A 19,615-nucleotide genomic window follows, 5' to 3' on the forward strand; every position below is an offset into this window, starting at 1 on the left:
TGCTGGATACAAAATTAGGGAGGGAAGAGCCATGTTGATGATTACAAGAATGTTAACCCTGAATGTAACATATATATTTCTATCTTCCTCAAAAAGCCCAACAGCAGGGGTGGGGAGCCTTTGGCCCTTCAGAACTCTTAGCCAATATGGTCAATGGTGAGAAATGCATAGAATTGTTGTTCAGCAGCAGCTAGAATACAGTAGGGACATAAAGGAATTCTACAATTTTCTTTAAGAGTGATTTTTTTGGTCCCCAGAGAATAACGTAGCAGGATGAATTGTAGCCAGAATCGGGTGGTCCAGAGGAAAAGAAGGATAGAGGCAGAGCAAGGAAAAGTGCAAGTATAAAAGCACAATGTGGAAAGTTGCAACATGCTGACTAGTAACAGAGAAGAAAAAGAGCAGAAGAAATTCCAGAGAGAGGAATTAAGGCAGAACAGTGTTTGTAAGAAGAAAAAATTGTTATAGAACAGTTATACAATAGAATATAGTATAGAAGAAGTACTGTGATAGAATAGTAATAGAGTATAGTAATTGTTGTTGTTATAGTAATTAGCATAGTAATATAGAAATAATAGTAATAGAGCAGAATATAGGATAGAGGCAATAGAAAACCCTCATATATAGACTTGTACCTTCCATATTTCACTTTTGTATCTTGTTTTTTATAAAATAAAACATCTCCCCGACCCTTATAGGGAGATATAAAAAACACCTGTCCAGAATCCAGTGTTTTTGTGGCTCTTTTGAGTCTGATTCAAATAAATTGGGTATAGTTTTAAAAGAACCCGTGACATTCCTCTTATGCTTTCTGCAACAACCACACATCCAAACTGGATTTTGAGGGTCAGTGGTTATAAGTTTGTTACAGTGGAACCTCGGGTTACGAATGCTTCTGTTCATGAACTTTTCGGGTGACGACCAGCTCCGGCTGCAAAATTTTGCTTCGGTTTGCGAACTCCGCCTCGGGTTACGAACAGGATCCGCAGCCATTTTTCCGCCCCCAACACGTGATCCGCGGCCATTTTTCTGCCCCTGACACATGGTCCGCGGTCATTTTTCCGCCCCTGACATGTGATCCGTGGACATTTTTCCGCCCTTGACACGTGGTCCCTGGCCATTTTCTGCCCCTGACATGTGGTCGTAGGGAGGGGGACTCTCCCTCGAAGCAATAGCCACCTCCCTGTCCTCCACACCAGAACGGATTAATGGTAATTACATTGAACCTTATGGGAAAATTTGCTTCAGGTCGCAACCAATTCGGGTCGCGACCAGAGTCACGGAACAAATTAAGTTCGTAAACCGAGGTTCCACTGTATAAATAAAGTAGGTGAGGGAGGGAATATATGCCTTGCTTTAAGCACTTTTGGAGAAAAGGCAGGATATACTGTAAACACAAGAGTCCTCATAACTGCAAAACCTACGCTGTAGACCTTTTTAAAGGTAACTAAGCATTATTTTTTTATATTGGCAATTGCCCTTTTTCATACAGTCATAGTAATGGCAAGTAGTTTTTATTTTTAGTCTCTAAAATAAATTTTAAAAAATTGTTTGAAGAGCAGTGGCAGGAATTCATCAATATTTGTACTACAAAATTTAAAGATTGACAGTGTTACCATGATTTGGGAAAATATTCCTTCTAAATCTTGACCTTACTCAAAGTGCTGAGTTATTTATTTTATGTGGGATCAGCTGCTGAATATACAGGAGAGGAGATTTCTTAAAAATGCATGGACTTCCTTTCTTCTTCTGTCAACTGATCTCCAGCCACACATTCCAGTCTGAGCAATGTTGTTTTATATTGTTTAGTCATACCTTTGATTCTTCTTTACTGCTATTTCCTTGGATACTCTGTTGTACTGTTTAGGTAAAGCAGCAGCAGCATTTGGGATCTCTATATTTTCTGGGTTGAGGTGCATTTTCAAATTTCTCTGCACCAGTGTTATTTTCTAGCTCACTTTTCATTTACATCTGCACTGAATGGATGAATGACAGGAGAATGAAACTATAGAAATGGCCACCTATTTCTGGGCTGTTATTATTCTTAGATTGTACCAATACCATGGAAGAGGAAGAGAAACAACAGACAAGGACAATGTGGTGAAGGGGTACCATTAAGGGTATTTCACACTACGAATAGGAGTCCAGTGAAGATATCTTGCCCAAGGTTACCTTCAAACATGTCTTGAAAATCTTTCTTATGAATTAGCAAAATATTCATCTGGTCTGCTGTCATGTTTCTAATAGTGTCTAACCAAGTTATCTGTAAAATAGATAACGATGCTGATGACCTTCTCCAGCATTTTCTATTGGTTTTATTTTGTAGGGATGATGAGCTGAATCTAACTTTGTCAACATTTGGAACAGAGCTATTATCAACTCATTAATTTCAGTAGGTTTACTTTAGATGGTTAACGTTTGTCGATGTGTGAGCTAAGTTTATTGTAAGCAGTATTACCTGACTGTAGAATTATAGAGGAGTTCCCCTCAAATAAGTAGGATTATTCATTTTTAAGTGGACAATAAATCATTGTGATGAATTAGTCCTGGATTTGGATCAAAGAGACCTGAGTCTAAATTCCTATTAAATTATACAGCTCTTTGGGTACTTTGGGCTGTATATCTCCCTTCCTCCTCTTCTCTTTGCATCACACCAAACCTACCTTTCATGCATATGCTTCAAGATCCTTCAGGAAGGTCAAGCTAGGATAGAAATCACCAGTGCTTGGTATATGCTGCTTGGGTTTTACATTTCATTCTTGCAATTCATCGCTGAGTGGAATGTGTTCTTTAAACATCAGCAATTTAAGAAACTGTGCTTTGTGTATTCATGAGAAAGTTATGCTGAACTAGAAATCGCAAGTTCAGCGCGGACTTGCATTATTATTTTCCTGCTTTGTACAGTAACGAAAGCCTAAAATTAACCTAGAGTCTTCTGATTATTTATTCTGTTTTCTTTATGTACCTCCAGAACCCAAAGACTTCAGATGGTTCACAAGCATAAAAACAGAAAGCAATATATATAAAAGCACAATAAAGTAAAACAATCAAAATCATCTACAGAGATTATTTCAGCCACCAAATGGTGCCTCCAATCCAAAGCAACTCCAACTTTCAAAAGCTTTGTGCCATAATCCAAACCTAACACCCTTTCAAAATGATGCCAAGGTTGTTACTGACTTAAGCTCTGGGGCAAGCTATTCAATAGGGTGAAGGCCACAACTAAGAAATCACTGTCCCTCAACTCTGCTGATTTTGCACCTAATGGAATAGGAACCTACAACATTCCCTTCTGGGATAAGTATGCTGTATGGGTTGGTTCTATACTAACCAAGGAGTATAGCAAATACTTCGGAGTGAAGTCTTTTAAAACTAGCACTTTGAACTGTGTCTGGAAAAATGTGCATCACCTGCAGTACAGGTATAATTCTCCCGTAATGTCTGTCACCTGCCAGCACATGGGCCGCTACGTTCTGCATCTTCTATATCTGAGTAGTCTTCATAGGTAGCCTCATATAGACTGTATGAGCAGTCTGTATTGGGGGGTCTGTATGGATGTGTGTGTGTGATGACAGTATAGGTTCCCATCTTCACTCCTGCTCCAGGTATTGGGTTGTACATGGTAATATCAAAATCATCCCACATTACTCTTAAAAAGATGTTTGTGAAAAGAAATAGAGTCTTGAATATGGTTTTTATAGATTACATGTTTCATTTTAGAACTATTTTTATTTTTAAGATGAACACTAGAAACATTATGCCGCTAAATAGCTTTAGTCTTCTTACTCTGAAAATAATTGATTTTATCAAATTCCTAATTTTACCGGAAACACAGCAAAATAAATAAAAACCATAAATTCAGAATTATAATAAGCTGAACCAGTTTGGTGGGTAATTCTATAGTAAACTAGAGCCAGTTTGGTGTGGTGGTGAAGGCACCAGGCTAGAAACTGGGAGGCCATGAGTTCTAGTTCTGCCTTAGGCGCAAAGCCAGCTGGGAGATCTTGGGCCAGTCGTTCTCTCTCAGCCTTAGGAAGGAGGCAATGGCAAACCACTTCCGACATTTTGGCAAGAAAATTGCAGGGACGTATCCAGGTAGTCACCAGGAGTCAACACTTACTTGAAAGCATGTGCACGCATGCACACATACACGCACAGTAAACAAAAACACCCTGCCCCCAACAACCTTTCAAAATGTATTCAAGATTATCAGACTAAATAAAGTTCATCTTATTCATTTCTATACAGCAAAGTCCTTTTTTTGTAGTATTATGGGAAACAATATTGTCCTTTGCAAGGTAAAACAAACATTTGTAAAATCACTATATCTTATACATGCATTTCACTAAAAAAAGGTAATTAATTCAGAACTACTGTTTTTTGGGCAACTTAGTAATCCTTTAAAATATATTTCTAAATTTCATGGTAAAATATTTGAAATAAGGAAGGTGGGAACCAAAGGGAAGAATTGATAAATTAACAATTGACTGAAATTCAGGGGTTCAATATCAGTTTTTTTCTCCTGTTGCAATGCCATTTTTTGAATAAATAAAACCACATATTATTTACCGAGCAACAGTTTTATATTCTCTTGAGACATTTTTTCAGCATAATCTTTCCTCCCATTGACAGCTTCATAATCATATCTGATTTGAGAACAACAGTGCTGCTCTTATTCTGTGATCTTCAGATGATTTGTTATAATGTTGGATGTTGTCAGACTCCGTACTGTGATACAGCAAAAGTCAGGGCTAATTTCTCATTGTGTGAACAGATTTTTTTCCCCTTTGTGTTGTTCATATATGGAATATTACATGTAATGTATTACTTGCATGACAGTAATTAGATGTCAAATATCAAAGAAAAGGACAGGAAAGATTTGATCATGAAATAACAATTAAGATGCACTAACCTCTTGCATCTGCACAGAACTGCTTGATCAAATGACAAATCAACATCTATCAGAATAATGCAAAAGGGTATCCAGTTGTATGACTTTGAAATAGGAGGAGCAGATATTACAATCCATCTGGAAATTTCCCTGTTGGATTTAAAAAGAAAAAAGAAATTGCATTAACCATGCATGGCAAACTTTCAGAGGAGGATCAGGGATGTAACAGTACAGGAACACATTTAGGGCAAGCAAGACTGCTGAAAGATTAACAACTCCCAAAAGAGAAGGATGGAGACTTTACATACAATTTAAAGATTATGTTGCATGACTTTGTTTACACAGCATTTTAGAAATTATGTATTGAAAGAATATGCATAAACAGTGAAATACCTCTTTTTCATGAAGAAAAAAGTGTGCACGGATTGGAGCCTTCAATGATTTCTTTTAGCCTGAATTTCAATAGCACATGGGATTAATGGACTAAGACTATGTCGTGCATGAAGGTCAACCTTATAATTTAGGTGCCACAAGTGAGCAAATATAGGAGAGTATAATGAGACCTCCACTCCTTTGAGAATATCCAGTTCTGCATGCTGTCCTTTGCTTCAGCAAATACAACATCACAATGAAAAGGTATTAAGTAGTTTTGTGCACATCAAAATATGAGATACTGTAGAAATCTGTCCATTATTAATAACAAAAAAGGTCTTATTGTTGATGCATTTTTAGAAAACATATTTTAAAATGGAGTCCTAACAGGCATTTTATTTCTGATAACACAGTGAATCTAAAGGTCATTGCAAGTATTAGTAGAGATGATTTTTTTGTTTAATCCCTCCCTGTGCTCTTACTGAAGGGAGAAACTAGAAATCATGACAATGTCCCTTGATTTGGAATAGAATTAGTGTATATATAAATAAGATCAGCAGGTGGCAATAAGTCGCTGAATTTGTGTGAGCTTGGAAGCTAAGCAGGGCTGGGCCTTGTTAGTCCTTGGATAGGAGTCTACCAGGGAATGTCAGGCTATAGTCTTGAATATTGGAAATTTAAAGAAAAATGGCAGAAAGTGGCAATGGCAAACCTCTTCCAGATGTTTTCCAATAAAATGGCATGGCCATGTTTATGAAATCACCAGGAGTTAAACCTGTCTTGAAGGAGACTTCACCTTACATTTTTGTATATACCTGTATAAATACTAAGTTTAATGAACATCTTGATTAACCCTAACCCCAAGCCTCTCATTTAAAGTTTCCAAAATTGTCATCTCTCTCCATAAATTAAGCAGTCTTCATTATGCCATCAGAAAATCTTTAATGAGATATTACAGTGAATTTAAAACAGTGTTTTTCAAACTTGGCAACTTTAAGATGTGTGGACTTCAACTCCCAGGATTCCCCAGTTGGATGCTAGTTAGGGAATTCTGGGAGTTGAAGTCCACACATCTTAAAGTTGCCAAGTTTGAAAAACACTGCTTTATAGTTCTATAGCAAGTTTAGTTGGGACAATTATGGGTACACTCAAGGAGTGTGAATGTTTAACCTTTGCCTTCACAATGCAGCCTTGTCCTTGCCTGCAAGATCCCAGTAAAATTGCCCTAGATGTCATGGTAGCTCTGACTTAATATATTTTATATAATCACAAATAGCCAAATATATTCAATTCTTCAGTTAGAATGACTGTTTTTTGTAGACAAATGACCATTGTGTTTCCTCTTTGTTTTCCAGAAACACAGCAAGTTGGGATCCATATAGTACCATATTGTTTGAAAAACTCTTGCACGTGGTAAGATCAAAATTTGATCTTGGTAAGATCAAAAATTTGAAATAAGACATCAAAAGTGCATTTATTATTTTATCATATCTTAGATTACATAAAATGCCACTGTATCACAATGTAAGCCTGACTGAAATGATCAGAATATTGGCCTTCTTCTGATTCATTCTGTTGATAGGAATATGCCTTACCTATAAATATCAATCTGAATTTAAGGAGTGACTATATATATTTAATGTGCAGGAAGCTTCATATGCTATAAGCAGTAATAAATCTTGATAGGAATGCTGGCAGGTAACTCCTGTTTGTATTGAAAGATGCATTTAAATACAAATAACTAAGCACTAAAGTTTGCTTAAATTCCTATTGATTTTAGCTCATGCAGAACTTTAGCTGCATCTCAATACTGGGAAGTGAGATGCTAAGTAATGCAATTACAGAGCAAAGTTCCCTGAAGTTACAATTAACTTTGACCTTTCTCTGGCTGAAAGTCACAGATGGTGCCAAGAGCAGAAGGGAGGTACTGAAATGTGGCCAGAGATCCAATAGCTTTAACATTTTCATAAAGCCTTTTAAATTCTTTGGAGATGTTTTAATATAGTTTATCTTGCATAATACCCATTTTATTAAAGTTTTAAGTTTGGAGAGGTGCCAGCATGAGCTTGATCCATATGGTGTATCTGTTCTGAGCCTGATTCCTTAATGCTTAATATAATGGAGCCATGTGTAGGAGATTGGATCTCTTCCAAACTGAAACAAATGCAATTGGTTCAGTCACCTCTGAGCTTCTGTCATCATGGTGCTGTGTACATGCACAGGGAATGTGTGCTAGATTTCTACAGGTATATCTGGATGAGAGCAAAATTAAGAAATGGGCAATAAGGGAGTAGTTGCATGTGTGGCTATATGGCAGAAATTCATATCTTTTATTAGGGAAGCTCAGGTTTCTTGATTTCAAATAGAAGCAAAATCTTGATATCTATCACAAAAATTATAATCTCTTGTTGACCAACATGATAAAAATAGTAGACCTATGCAGTAGTCCATATCTGATTCAGAAGTGCTTCAGAATGCATGGGAGAATGAATGGGCTATATTGGACTCTGCAACTCATTAAAACAGCAACATCTGAATGTGTTTGTATGTATATTGTGATATGCATGCATATTATTTTGCAGCTGTCAAGAGATTTTTCACTACAGTCACACAATCATGGAAATATATGTGGTTGCTTTAATGAGTCACAGACAGATGCTACAGTGTGTTTATGCTCCTGCATATTCTGAAGCACCCTTCTGAATCAAATCTGAAGCATTGACACCCCCCCCCACCCCACAATCCCATTAACTCTCAGCATTTGACCCGATCTAGTCTACCTCATGGTAACCTTACTGTTTTTCTAGCAGGTCAAAATGTTAAAACTATTTTCAAATACTATTGTAAATTAACCCATTAGAATGATTAGAGAGGTCTAAGGTAAGACACTCTATTTCTATGAATACTTGCATCTTGACCTTGTATATTCATTTATATTTTAGGGGTTGGGATTTATTATAAAGGATATGGCAAATAGCCCAGTTAAGACAGCTGTGCCATTCGGATGTCAAATAATAGACAGGATTTCATTAATGCTTCTTTTCTGTAGTTAGAACTCCAAAACGTTCAGAATTCACTGAGAATGTGCCTTCTTTCAGGAGGGAATTCATGTATGTGTTTTCCTTAGCAGACAAAAATTGCCCACTCTAGGGATTGGCTACCTACATCCTGTGTTCAGACTTCATGCAAAAATGTTGATTTACCTCCAGGGTTTATGATCTGTCCCAACTACCTAATGGAGAGAAAAAGAAGACAACTCCATTCTGTTTTGGCTTTGACCCATCAGTATGAAACCTATAAAAATTAATATGAGATAACGTTCTCTGCAACCACAAGAACAATACTATTTCCTTCTCTTTACTAATCATTGCATTCTACCAGGAATGGAATGCACTTATTGGTCACAGTCATTTGCAGGTAACCTGTACTGATCATGTTAACTGTTTGAGACACTGTAACACACCATCTCATAAATGTCATAAGTAAGTGCATCACTCTAAACCTAAATTTGTTCATGTTTTATTTTGTTTTATTCTATTCATGTTAAAATATATTTTAAAAAATGAATAAATAAAAGAACCAAATCAAAATCCTGCCTCAGGAAGTGTAATACAGAACAGATTTTTAAGATTTGTACATCCCCATTAAAATAAGACAAGCTTTTAAGAGAATTGGCTTTATTTTAATCATTGTAGTCATTTAATAGGAGGGGTCAAATGAGGAGAAAAGTTAGCAAATACAAGGATAATGGAAGAAATCATGCAATGTCTCCGTTGGGGTGGGGGAGAGGTAGCAAGTTCCTTTTATAATTGCATTTAGCTTATCTTGGTAGAGAGATGTTGTGTTTCTAATCCTGATGTATTTATCTGAAATGGAGGAGGAATGATGCAATTTTAGTAAGTGACAATAAATGCAATAGTTCTGCTTTTGAATTTAGTATGTGGAAGAAAGGCCAGAGGGATGTTCTCCCCCAAAACAATCTATCAACACAAACAAGTATACAAAGGTTGAAAGCACTTTGAACATTAAGGCTGCTTTGGTATATGCCTTTACCAGGGAGTAAATTATTGGCTGAAATGAATGCAAATTATTGTTGAGCATACACATAGAGTTGTCAATGTACTGTTTAATTGAATAGTAATAGTAATAGAATGGAGGGTCAACAAATATTGCAGCATGGATTGTTGTCCAATCAGCCATACCCTTGTCTGCGATATGTTATTCCATTCCATCACTTATGATCACTTGGCATGCTGTGGCCCTGACACACTAAGATCTTAGTGACATCTTTTGGGGAGGCACACTTTTTTCTAAAGATTTGTCAGTATTTCTGAAGCCTTTCAGCCTGTCCAGATGATACTCTTTTCACTTCTTAAGCCCCATGCTTCTGCCTGAACATTGGACATAAAGGCAGCGATTGCCAATTGTGGCAGAAAAAGAAACAATAACAACAACAAAAGCAAGCCAAGCATGGACAACCAAAGCATTCTAAATGTTCTTGTTATTGATCCAATATGCTTTGAGAGCATCAAAACCCACTTCAGAAAATCTGATTGAAATAAGGAAAGCAATCACCCCCCTACAATGGAATGTCTACAAAGGCTTCTAGGTAAATCTGGAGCTTAATTCAGTTCACATCAAATTCAGCAACCATTTTAGAGCAGAACTACATCCTCCTCCCATTCCAGGCCATTGCAATCCTCCCATGCTTATGTTTTCCATCTTTGATTCACAACTGCTTTTTCCAACCGAAGCTGTCTTGAGCCCTTCAGAGTGGATGGTTGCCAGCATTTCATGTTGTCCTAATAGCATCTCCAGCTCCAGTTGGTTGCAGTACCTGGTATTACTAGACAGTACATTGTCTAGTCCCCACTCCTCCAGCAACTGGTTTCTGCCCCATGAAGCCATTTTGTCCTAAGTTGCCAAATTGCTGGTCAACAGATGCTGTTTTTAAACCTTGTGGGTGATTGCCCATTAAGTCAATGAACTATTCTCAATCCTAGAAGCTCGTGCTCTATTCTGCCCTTACATCTCCAAGTGGGCCCTTGTCTGGTTTCTGCCCAGCTGGGAGAAGCCCACTGTCCATGCTTTCTCATCCCCTGCCCACAGTACTGCAAAGCTTCCCTTCCCTTCCCTTCCCTTCCCTTCCCTTCCCTTCCCTTCCCTTCCCTTCCCTTCCCTTCCCTTCCCTTCCCTTCCCTTCCCTTCCCTTCCCTTCCCTTCCCTTCCCTTCCCTTCCCTTCCCTTCCCTTCCCAGCAATGTTCTTTTCTTTTAAGTTGCAAAGTAGGAACATTGCTACTTGTTTCTATGAAGCTCAACTCTCAGTTCTTCCTTGCTACAACATTTCCGTGGACCTAGAGGAACATCTGAATGAAGGAACAATCTGTTCCTTATTGCTTTGATTACTGTAGCATCGGTGCTCTGATAGTACCATAAGAGAAAAAGAAGAAGGGGTCTGTATTAGTGTCACAGAACATGAAGTTGGAAGGGATGTGGTATGTGTGTGTGTGAAGGTATCCCTATGTGGGAAACAAAAGGAAAGTCCTAGGGACTAGTGAGAAGGAAACAGTCCAAACAAGAAAATGTGGATAGTGGTAAACTGGTCCGCACAGGAGCCAGCCAGGGAGGTGTGTTTCCCCGTGTGGATGGGGAGAATAAGAAGCAGGGGAATGATCAGTGAGGTCTGGTGGTGGCCATAATCCAGGCTGAGCACCAGTCCTGTTCCATTGCCAATCTAATGTAATCCATACTAGAATTGTTTTAAGAAAAAGATGGGAGCAGCATGGGAGACAAGCAGCTTAGGCTGCAGTGTGGAATTGCCCTTAGTCCTCTGGAAATGTTCAGCTAACTTTGTCTAGTCCCTGCATAATACAAACACTGGACAGCTATCAAACAAACAATTCACAAAACAGATGAGAATAGCAAAGTCTATTTTATCTTAGTCATTGAACTCTCATGCATCAGACACTGAACAAAAAGTAAGATATATTGATTGGGTTCACACATTCCTTCAAGCCATAGTTGATTTAAGTTTTGTTGAATAAACCACAATTACCTGGGTTTATTCATAAGCATGGTTTAAAAACCATAGTGACTGAGTTTACAGAGCACACAATGATAACATCATCTTAAATCACCTTCATGTCATATTTTTCAGAAATTGTGTACAGGTACTACTACTTTCATTTAAAACTTGGATTCCCTAGATTTTGATAAGTTATACTTGTCTCTTTCTCTATGAAAATGGATAAGCACATTTCTTATCTTCCAAGAGCCTCTAAAAAAAACATGCTGTATCAAAATGTTATATGGTCAAGGCAGGGATTTTCTGGGTCAGTTTTGTGGCATATTTGTTAGATGCAAGGCAAGATAAAATGTAATTTACAGTGATGGCTTTAACTATCTCTTTGCATCACATTAGGATGTGAAATGTCAATATGAAGATGCTATGATTGTTTTTCACTCATTGCCAGTTGTTGCAGATTTCTGAAGCTCAACCTCTCTTTGCTGTGTTTTTTGTTTCTGTGGTTGATTGTCAGATACAAGGAATTTTGCAAGCACGATTCCCCTAAAACACAATCCCAGAGAGATTTAAAAGCACAAAGGCCCAATCTATTCTATTTTCATTACAAAAGCTCAATTTTCTTCCTTCTTTTATTATTTTATTTTAATTTGCTTGCAATCACTTTTAAAACTACAATGGGAAAAGTTTAATATGACATTTTCCAATCTTTTCCAGCAAACTATCGGTTTAAAATATTTTCTATGTCTTGTTGTCTGAAATACATTCATACATATTTTATGTATGTATTCATACATACCCCTCACACTATTTTCTTTTGGGGTAAAAGTAATAAGAAATAGTAAGCCAAAAAAACTGGAGACAAGAGATAAGAGAAAGAAAAGAAAATCTAATTAAATTTGTTTATACCACCAACATTTACTTACCTCTTTATTCTCTGGACCATACGCTGTCTCACACATTGCCTTTTGTTCTTCAAACTTCTCACCGATCTTGTTATGAAGATCTCATTAACTCCACACTTCCTCAGTCTTCCCTTTCTCTTCAATCTATTCATTCTTTCTTCATATATTTATTTTGCAATATGATTCTCATTCATTCTCTCTATATGCAACATGCCTTGCTAAGAGTGATAACATCATACTACAGTAGTTAGTTTTGGCACATTTTGGCCAATATGTCACAGGTGAGACTAAACTCAGTTTGATTCAAAGCATTCTCATGCTATTCTATATAAGCTAGGATCACTAAAGTAGAGACTCCCTGCAGGCGTACATAATACAGTGTATTCAAAGACTTTGATGACACTTGTCTTAAATAAAGCATATTTAAATGGGAAAAAGACCAGCCCACATATAACTGTAGTACTGTTTAGTCAAACTCTAGTCTTCTACACCCATCATTTTTTAAACCTGTAGTTAACTGGCATAATTAACTTGAACAATTTGAAGGTTGAAATCTGGTATCTGAGGAGAAATTATTAATTCTATTACTTGGGATGAAAAATTGTTGATTCCATAAGGATATTATTTTCCTCCATCTTTGGCTTCTGCAGACTACAGTGATTAATCCTCATAGGCTACTTTTACATCTGCTTCTCATCTCTTCCTTTTTTGGAAATCTGGCACTCCCATATAAGAAATCTAAGAGCTAGTAGCTTATATCATCTTCCATAGTGGATTTATAGATGAGCTTATATTTAAACAGAGTTTCTAGCTCATGTTGATCCTGTTGATTCAATTCTCCCTTGAGAAAGATTGCTACTTTGACCAACTGAAAATTTGCATTAATCAGTGCAAAAACATATGAAAGCTCTTGAAAATCATTTGCAAGGACCAGCTTTGTTTCCACTAATTTCTCAGCAAGCCCTTCAGTGGGGGCAGGGAACCTGTAGCCCTCCAAATGTTACTGGATTACAAGTACCAGCAACTCAGTAGGGCTGCTGATCCTATAGTTAAACCACATCTGGTTCCTTATTCTGCCTAAAGCAATATTATTGGGAGCTTAATCAAAGCCCCACAGAGCCTTAAGCTTTGCTAGATAAGTATCCCTTTGTGGCTCAACTGATCTCAGTAATAATCTCAGTCAAAAAATTTGGTGGGGGTAATTTGGATGCTGAACATTTGATGAAAAGCTTATGTCCCTGAATTTGCAGTCTGGAAAACTATGAATAGTTTTGGCTCAACTTGGCTTAAAATGATTTAAAATATATGAAGTATTTAAAAGTGTATATGCTGTGTTTGAGCTGTGTGAATGCATCTGTGTTCCTTTCTTTCTGTATGTTTTAATGAGGACATTTGACCTGCAGCTTTGCAAAATAAGATTCTGTAAGATTAAAAAAAAAAAAGCACATTGGAAAAATATATATATATATATTTAATATATATTATATATATATATAATAAACTCATAATTATGAAATATCAGGAAATAGCTTAGCTATTTAATATATATAGCTAAGCTATTTCCTGATATTTCATAATTATGAGTTTATTTCTTGAGCACCCAAATATCAAAAGGATGGACAATCACTTTTGAAATCTGAAATGCTAGTCTTATACTCTTGGTGGAATATAAATTACAAATTAAAAGGTACTTTCTCTTTTCCCTCCTTTCCTTAGCAGAATGCAGCAGAATATATTATTGGTTTATTCCATGGCAGCAGAACTCCCCTGGACAATATATGTAATGTTTATATATTTGTTGTTGTTTATTAAGAAATCATTCATGATTTTCTAATGCTCCATCCTGGGAAGAATTCATGGCAGCTTATCTTAACCCTTTCTGGTGATATATTTCCCTCCAACCCAGTCACACTGGAGATGTCACTGAAGATCCAGTCTTCATGGATGGAATGCAGCTGTTCACGGGGAGGTTTCACATACTTACCCACTTGCCTATCTCTAGCATAAGGCAATAATAGGCAAGTCCCAGGATAACAGAGAAAGAAGTCCTGGTAAACCATTGTAGGCTGCCAAACCTCCCGAACCCATGTTCCAACCCTCTAGATGTCCAGATTCTACAACTGCCATATCTATTCTAAAGGAAGATGAGTTTTTCACAATAATATATTTGAGATATGCATGTGTGGGAACTGTATGGGGTGGGAGGGGTTCTCTTATATTCACAGACTAAAGAGAGATGTTATTGAAAGGGATTACTCTTGAAAAGGAAAAGCTGCTTCCACCTTTCTGCAAATGAATATTGCAGAAAATGTGGGGGTATACTGTCAGCACTTCAAGGTGGGCCAGATTATGAAGATAATCAAGGCAGAATAATTTTGAGTTTCTTTCTCACCTCCTGCTCTCTTTCAGGGCTAAGCTGATGTTTCCATAAATGCTCTTGCATTCCTTCCTTCAAGGTTATCTCCATACACCTCTGCACATACATATATGCACAAATGTATCCAACTGCACACACAGACACAGATTTATGAGCAGGGAGGAATTTGCTAAACTGGTTTCAGCTGAAGTTGGCAACCCTATATTGACAAGGGAATGGGAAGCTGAGCATTGCACAGGATTTTTCTGCTTATTTCTTTTTCAATCCTCTCTGCATTTGGCAGGCAGGATCACCTTAAATTAAGGATCATCATCCTTTTGGATAACTATTCTATATGTACCAATAACCTCACGGCAACTGTCTGTGGATGGAGAAATTTATAGTCCAGGGTGCCTTCATACTTCATTTCTCCAGATCCTTCGTAGTTCCAGGAATGTCTGCTGATAATTGTCCCAGAAGACCTTATGATTTTCCCCCCCCTAAAATTTCATAGCCCAAAAGTGGGTCTCAGTGCATCAGCAGTAACTGGGACAGACTGATAAGCTGAATAGGACACAGACTTTATACAGGGTAAGGGCTGGGGCACATAAGGTAACTCATTGCTTCATATTCGGTGAGTATATCCCATAATGATAGCATCTGTGGCATACAATAATTGGAAGGGAGAGTGAGATATCTACCTGCTCATGGGAACAAAAATACAAATGATCCAGCCATAGTTTTTATTGGACAGCATCAGTGAGCATTGAAGCTGTCAGCCCTACTTTTCTTTCAGGGCCCATGAATCTTTGAAATGTGCAAGACAAAGAACCAAGATCTATAGCTTTTTCTTTTGCTTCAACAGTAGGAATGGAAAAATGTAGCCTATCCGCTTTTTAAATAACTTTATGGCATTTATACCTTTGGAACTTATACAAACTAATATTCACATCTGTGCCTTTCTGAGTTTTCTGTTTCAGTTTGCAACTATTAAAAAACCAGATCAAAAATGGATATAACATGGGGAATGGGAGTGTTATATTAAGGGAAGTTGCTTATAAATTGTACTTTAAAAAATTAATGCATACATGCATATATGTTTGAGGATATGGTTATAACTTTCCACTAGCATTTGAGAAATGAAATAAAGCAGGAGTTGACATATTGGCCTACACTGTAATTAGTGCCATGCTGGACAGAGTTGTATCTGTTACATCATCCTGGAAATTCTGCACTCATTTAAAAACCATTGGAAACTTTACACCTATTGTCATTCACACATTCACTAGGGTACAGAGATTTGTTCGTAACTTTCTCTATGTATGAATGCCCTTAACATTTTGTTTCAAATATGGTGGACCCTAATGGATTTTGTTCATTGCTGTCTTAAATGGTATGGCAGATCTGTTCTGGCAATCATGCCAATTCACATCTATTGAAATTTGCGACAAATGTCTTTAATGCCACTTTTTTTTCGGGGGGGGGATGCCTTCGAGTCAGTGTTGAGTCCTGGCCACTGCCTGGAGAAATCCCTACAGTTTTCTTGGCAAGATTTCAGAAGTGGTTTGCCATTGCCTCCTTCCTAGGGCTGAAAAAGAGTGAGCCCAAGGTCACCCAGCTGGTTTTGTGCCTAAGATGAGACTAGAACTCACACTCTCCCAGTTAGCCTGGTGCCTTAACCACTACACCAGACTGACTCCCCTTAATGCTACTAGTGTACAGAGGAATTGAATAGAAGAATTGGGAGGGACCTAAAAAGATTGGGAAGGGTCTCCCATTGACCTAACATTAACTTGTGTCATATATACTGTCTTTTCATCTACTGTTACTATTTGGGGATTTATTTATTTATTTTGGAATTATAATTATTGTTGCAGGCTGATTGCTCCTACCAACCCTTTACTAAAATCACAATTACTTTCTTCTACTTGAAGTTTTCTTTCTTTTTCTTTTTGCCTTGGTAACTGGCATTTTCAATCTAATTTACAAGACCAATGCTTGTAATTCTTGTACCCAGACCTGTACCATTTTTTAAAAAATCAGAACAAGCCCAGAAATGGCCAATTCACTGTTATACTGCAAATGTGCCCAGTGTTTATGGTAACTGCCAAGAGACTGCATAATATTCAGTTCTTCACATGGCTACGACTACAGAAGACATGCCTGTAATGGATGGCATGAGTGGGGAGGATTCTGGAATGGAAGTTCAAGATTGTCAGGAGCGGGGAGAGACATTCCAGAGCAAGCACCTCTTCAGCTCGCAACAAGAGTGTGGGAAGACGAAGAGGATGAGGCTGGCCCCTCCCTAGAGTCTCACAAGGTATATCCACTAGTTGCTTTGGCACAGGTTTAGTCTGGCGAGATTCTGTCTATTAGGTGCAAGCTAATAAAGGAATATGGATTGCCTAGTTGTTGTTCTTGAGCTGAACCTGACAATGCCCTTCCTGAACCAGCTATTTCTTCAGGGGACTTTCTTGGCATAAGTTTAAAAGGACTCTTGGTTTGGGTTGCTTGTCTCTTTTCATAACTTTGATCTGTTTATCATCCCTCACCCCCTTGCTGCTTTAACCCATCCACACCTCTTCCTTCACTCCCTTCCTCATCGCACTGCCTGACCTGCTCATCTTCACTTCCCACCTCATTTGCCATTCTCTGCTGTCTTATATCTTCTGCCATTTTCCACTATCTCTTTCTTCTCCACTGTGATCCACACTCTTTCTCACATCTCCCTTTTCCTTCAGTTTCTGACATATAGCACTACCTGCTTAACGAAGTACAGAAGGAGTTCATGAAGAAATGGAGAGCCTGAAGATGATCAGAAGTCTAACAGGAAGAAATGCATCAATAGTGTCTGAGGTAAGTTTTTATGGGTGTATTGTGGAATTTTAAGAACATATTCTTTGCACAAAGGCTTGAGCATATAGTAAATTGTTTTTGGGGTACTGCTATCAAGTGATTGGGAAAGCTATACCTGTTGAAAATTTGCTTAGACACATTCCTTGCCACTCCAAAGTTGACTTGAAAGGTTAATTAAAATGTGGGTTTAGGGACAGTGACATATAAAGCCATCATAAAGCATGACTCTGAACAAAGTCCTTGCAGTTTATGTAGAGTGGAACAGATTAGTTTCCTGAGTCTTTGAAGCATGAGTGGAAATTGGAATGATCTCATACTGTTACCTTAAACTGAAGGATTTTAAAAAATGATTAAATACATTTACTATCTATAGAATATAATAAATGAAATGTTGGCCTTCTCAAGGGAACAACCTGAAAATGCTTTGACTGTTAACAGAACATAGAAACTATACAATAGCAGTAAAACAATTCTTCAGATTGTTCTAGAATGAGATGTCTTGTTCTTTCTTTCTTTGAATATATTCTTTCATGACCATGTTAGATGGGAATACTAGTTCAAAGCGCTTCCTATATTAAGAATAACTAAAATAATGTGACAGTGGGGACTAATGAGATTAAATCTGGTGCCGGGATTCCTATATTATTCTGTTCGTAATTAAGATTATTTCTGAAGGGCCTGCTGTATATCCTATCTATCACTCAGTGAGTTTGGATTAGTGAGAATACTAGACAGGACCTTTTCTGTAGCAGCCACCTGAAGTCTTTTTCATAGAAAGACAAAACTATTTTGTTCTTTTGATTTCTGATGGACTACTGGATTAATTTGCTTTCTCATTTGTTTTAAATGTGCTTTGCTTTTTTTTTTTTTTTTTTATAATGTTTTTTTTATTTTTACAACAAACACAAAACAAACATGAACAAACAAAAACATAAAAAGGCATAAAAAAGCATCTTCCATTTTATACCGTGTGTCAACCAGTTAAACTCGTTGGTGCCCCTTTCATAATCTTAAATTCTCATATCATCTATTCAAAATATACTTGTATACTTATCAATTAACAATTATTAATCATTTATAGCTAATCTATAAAATCATATATTACAAAAAATTTTAACTTTCAATAGGATTAGTAATACATCTCCATCTATCTATTATATGTGTATATATATAATAATTAATATCAAATTTCTATTATAAAATTTCCTAGTCTATTACATTACTATATTTTCTCATCTAATCATTAATAAAAACAAATCCCGTGTCATATAAAATTGCTTATCTTCTTACTCTAATTTCAAATCTCAATTTAACTCATCTCTGCACATTCCATAATTTTGAATAACTTCCTCCTGCATAAGTACTTTTTAATTTTTCCAATTCTTAAGAGTTACAATTCTAACCAATATCAGTTACAGTATCAATTACAATTCTAACCAAGTTACAGTTCTAACCAGATTTCACTACATGTTATACAATTTTTAACTATATATCTCAGATTTATACTTTATTCCAACGCTTGCATAATTTTGAGTTCACCCTTTTCATTCAATATCCCAAAATATCTGGCTGTTCATTCCTTTTTTCTATATTATTGGATAAGAGAAAGCAATAATAAGTGTCCTTTTGAACATTCTGCTTTTGGAAGCCTCTGTCAGTTCCATCATTGTTGTATTCCCCTGATTTTCTCTTTAAACATCTGCAATAGTTTCTTTCAATATTGTTTTACTTCTTCTTTTTGTACATTCTCTTAGTACGATTTTCCATTATAATCTTGTATAATCTTTTTCTCACCCTCAGTGCCAAGAACAAATCTGTCTCTCTTCATTTATCAGTTGATTAACCCTTTTAATTCTCAGTTTATAGGCCTCACAATAATTCCGTTTAATGTTTCTAATTTCTTGTACTATTTCTTCCTTTTCCAATGATCCCGTTTTATGTTTAATTAAGTCCATTTTAGCTTTAATATCTTTTTTCTTTTTCTTTTTTTTTTTTTTTGAGAATTTCTGCAGCTCTTCTTCCAATTTTTTATAGTCATCCTCAATAGTTTAAAGATCTTTTTCTGCATTGTGTTTCTCGTATAGTCTATTATCTTGATAAACCTTCATTGAGTCAAAGGATTCTTTATCTTTGTTCTTGCCAAAAATAAGAGAAAAAAAGAAGCAAAAGGAGAGAAAAAAAAAAGAAGGAAAAATAAAAAGAAAAGGAAAAG

The 19,615-nt window shown here is 36.7% G+C and overlaps 1 long non-coding RNA gene across 2 annotated transcripts in view; it reads left to right on the forward strand.

Moving 5' to 3' along the window:
• The first annotated feature begins 13,814 nt into the window (after positions 1–13,814).
• LOC148213716 (uncharacterized) overlaps positions 13,815–19,615 on the forward strand; it is a 37,948-nt gene continuing 32,147 nt past the window's right edge. The window contains exons 1-2 of one of the 2 annotated variants that reach the window (XR_015793921.1): positions 13,815–16,867; positions 17,289–17,403. This is a non-coding gene — a long non-coding RNA (uncharacterized LOC148213716). Of the gene's footprint in view, positions 17,404–19,615 lie in introns of both variants that reach the window. The other variant, XR_015793920.1, reaches the window with a different exon arrangement.

This window comes from Python bivittatus, unplaced genomic scaffold (assembly GCF_059951505.1).
Source record: "Python bivittatus isolate LINGU-HERP-01145 unplaced genomic scaffold, Pbiv_v1 ctg000840_np1212, whole genome shotgun sequence".
In the NCBI taxonomy this organism is placed as follows: Eukaryota; Metazoa; Chordata; class Lepidosauria; order Squamata; family Pythonidae; genus Python; species Python bivittatus.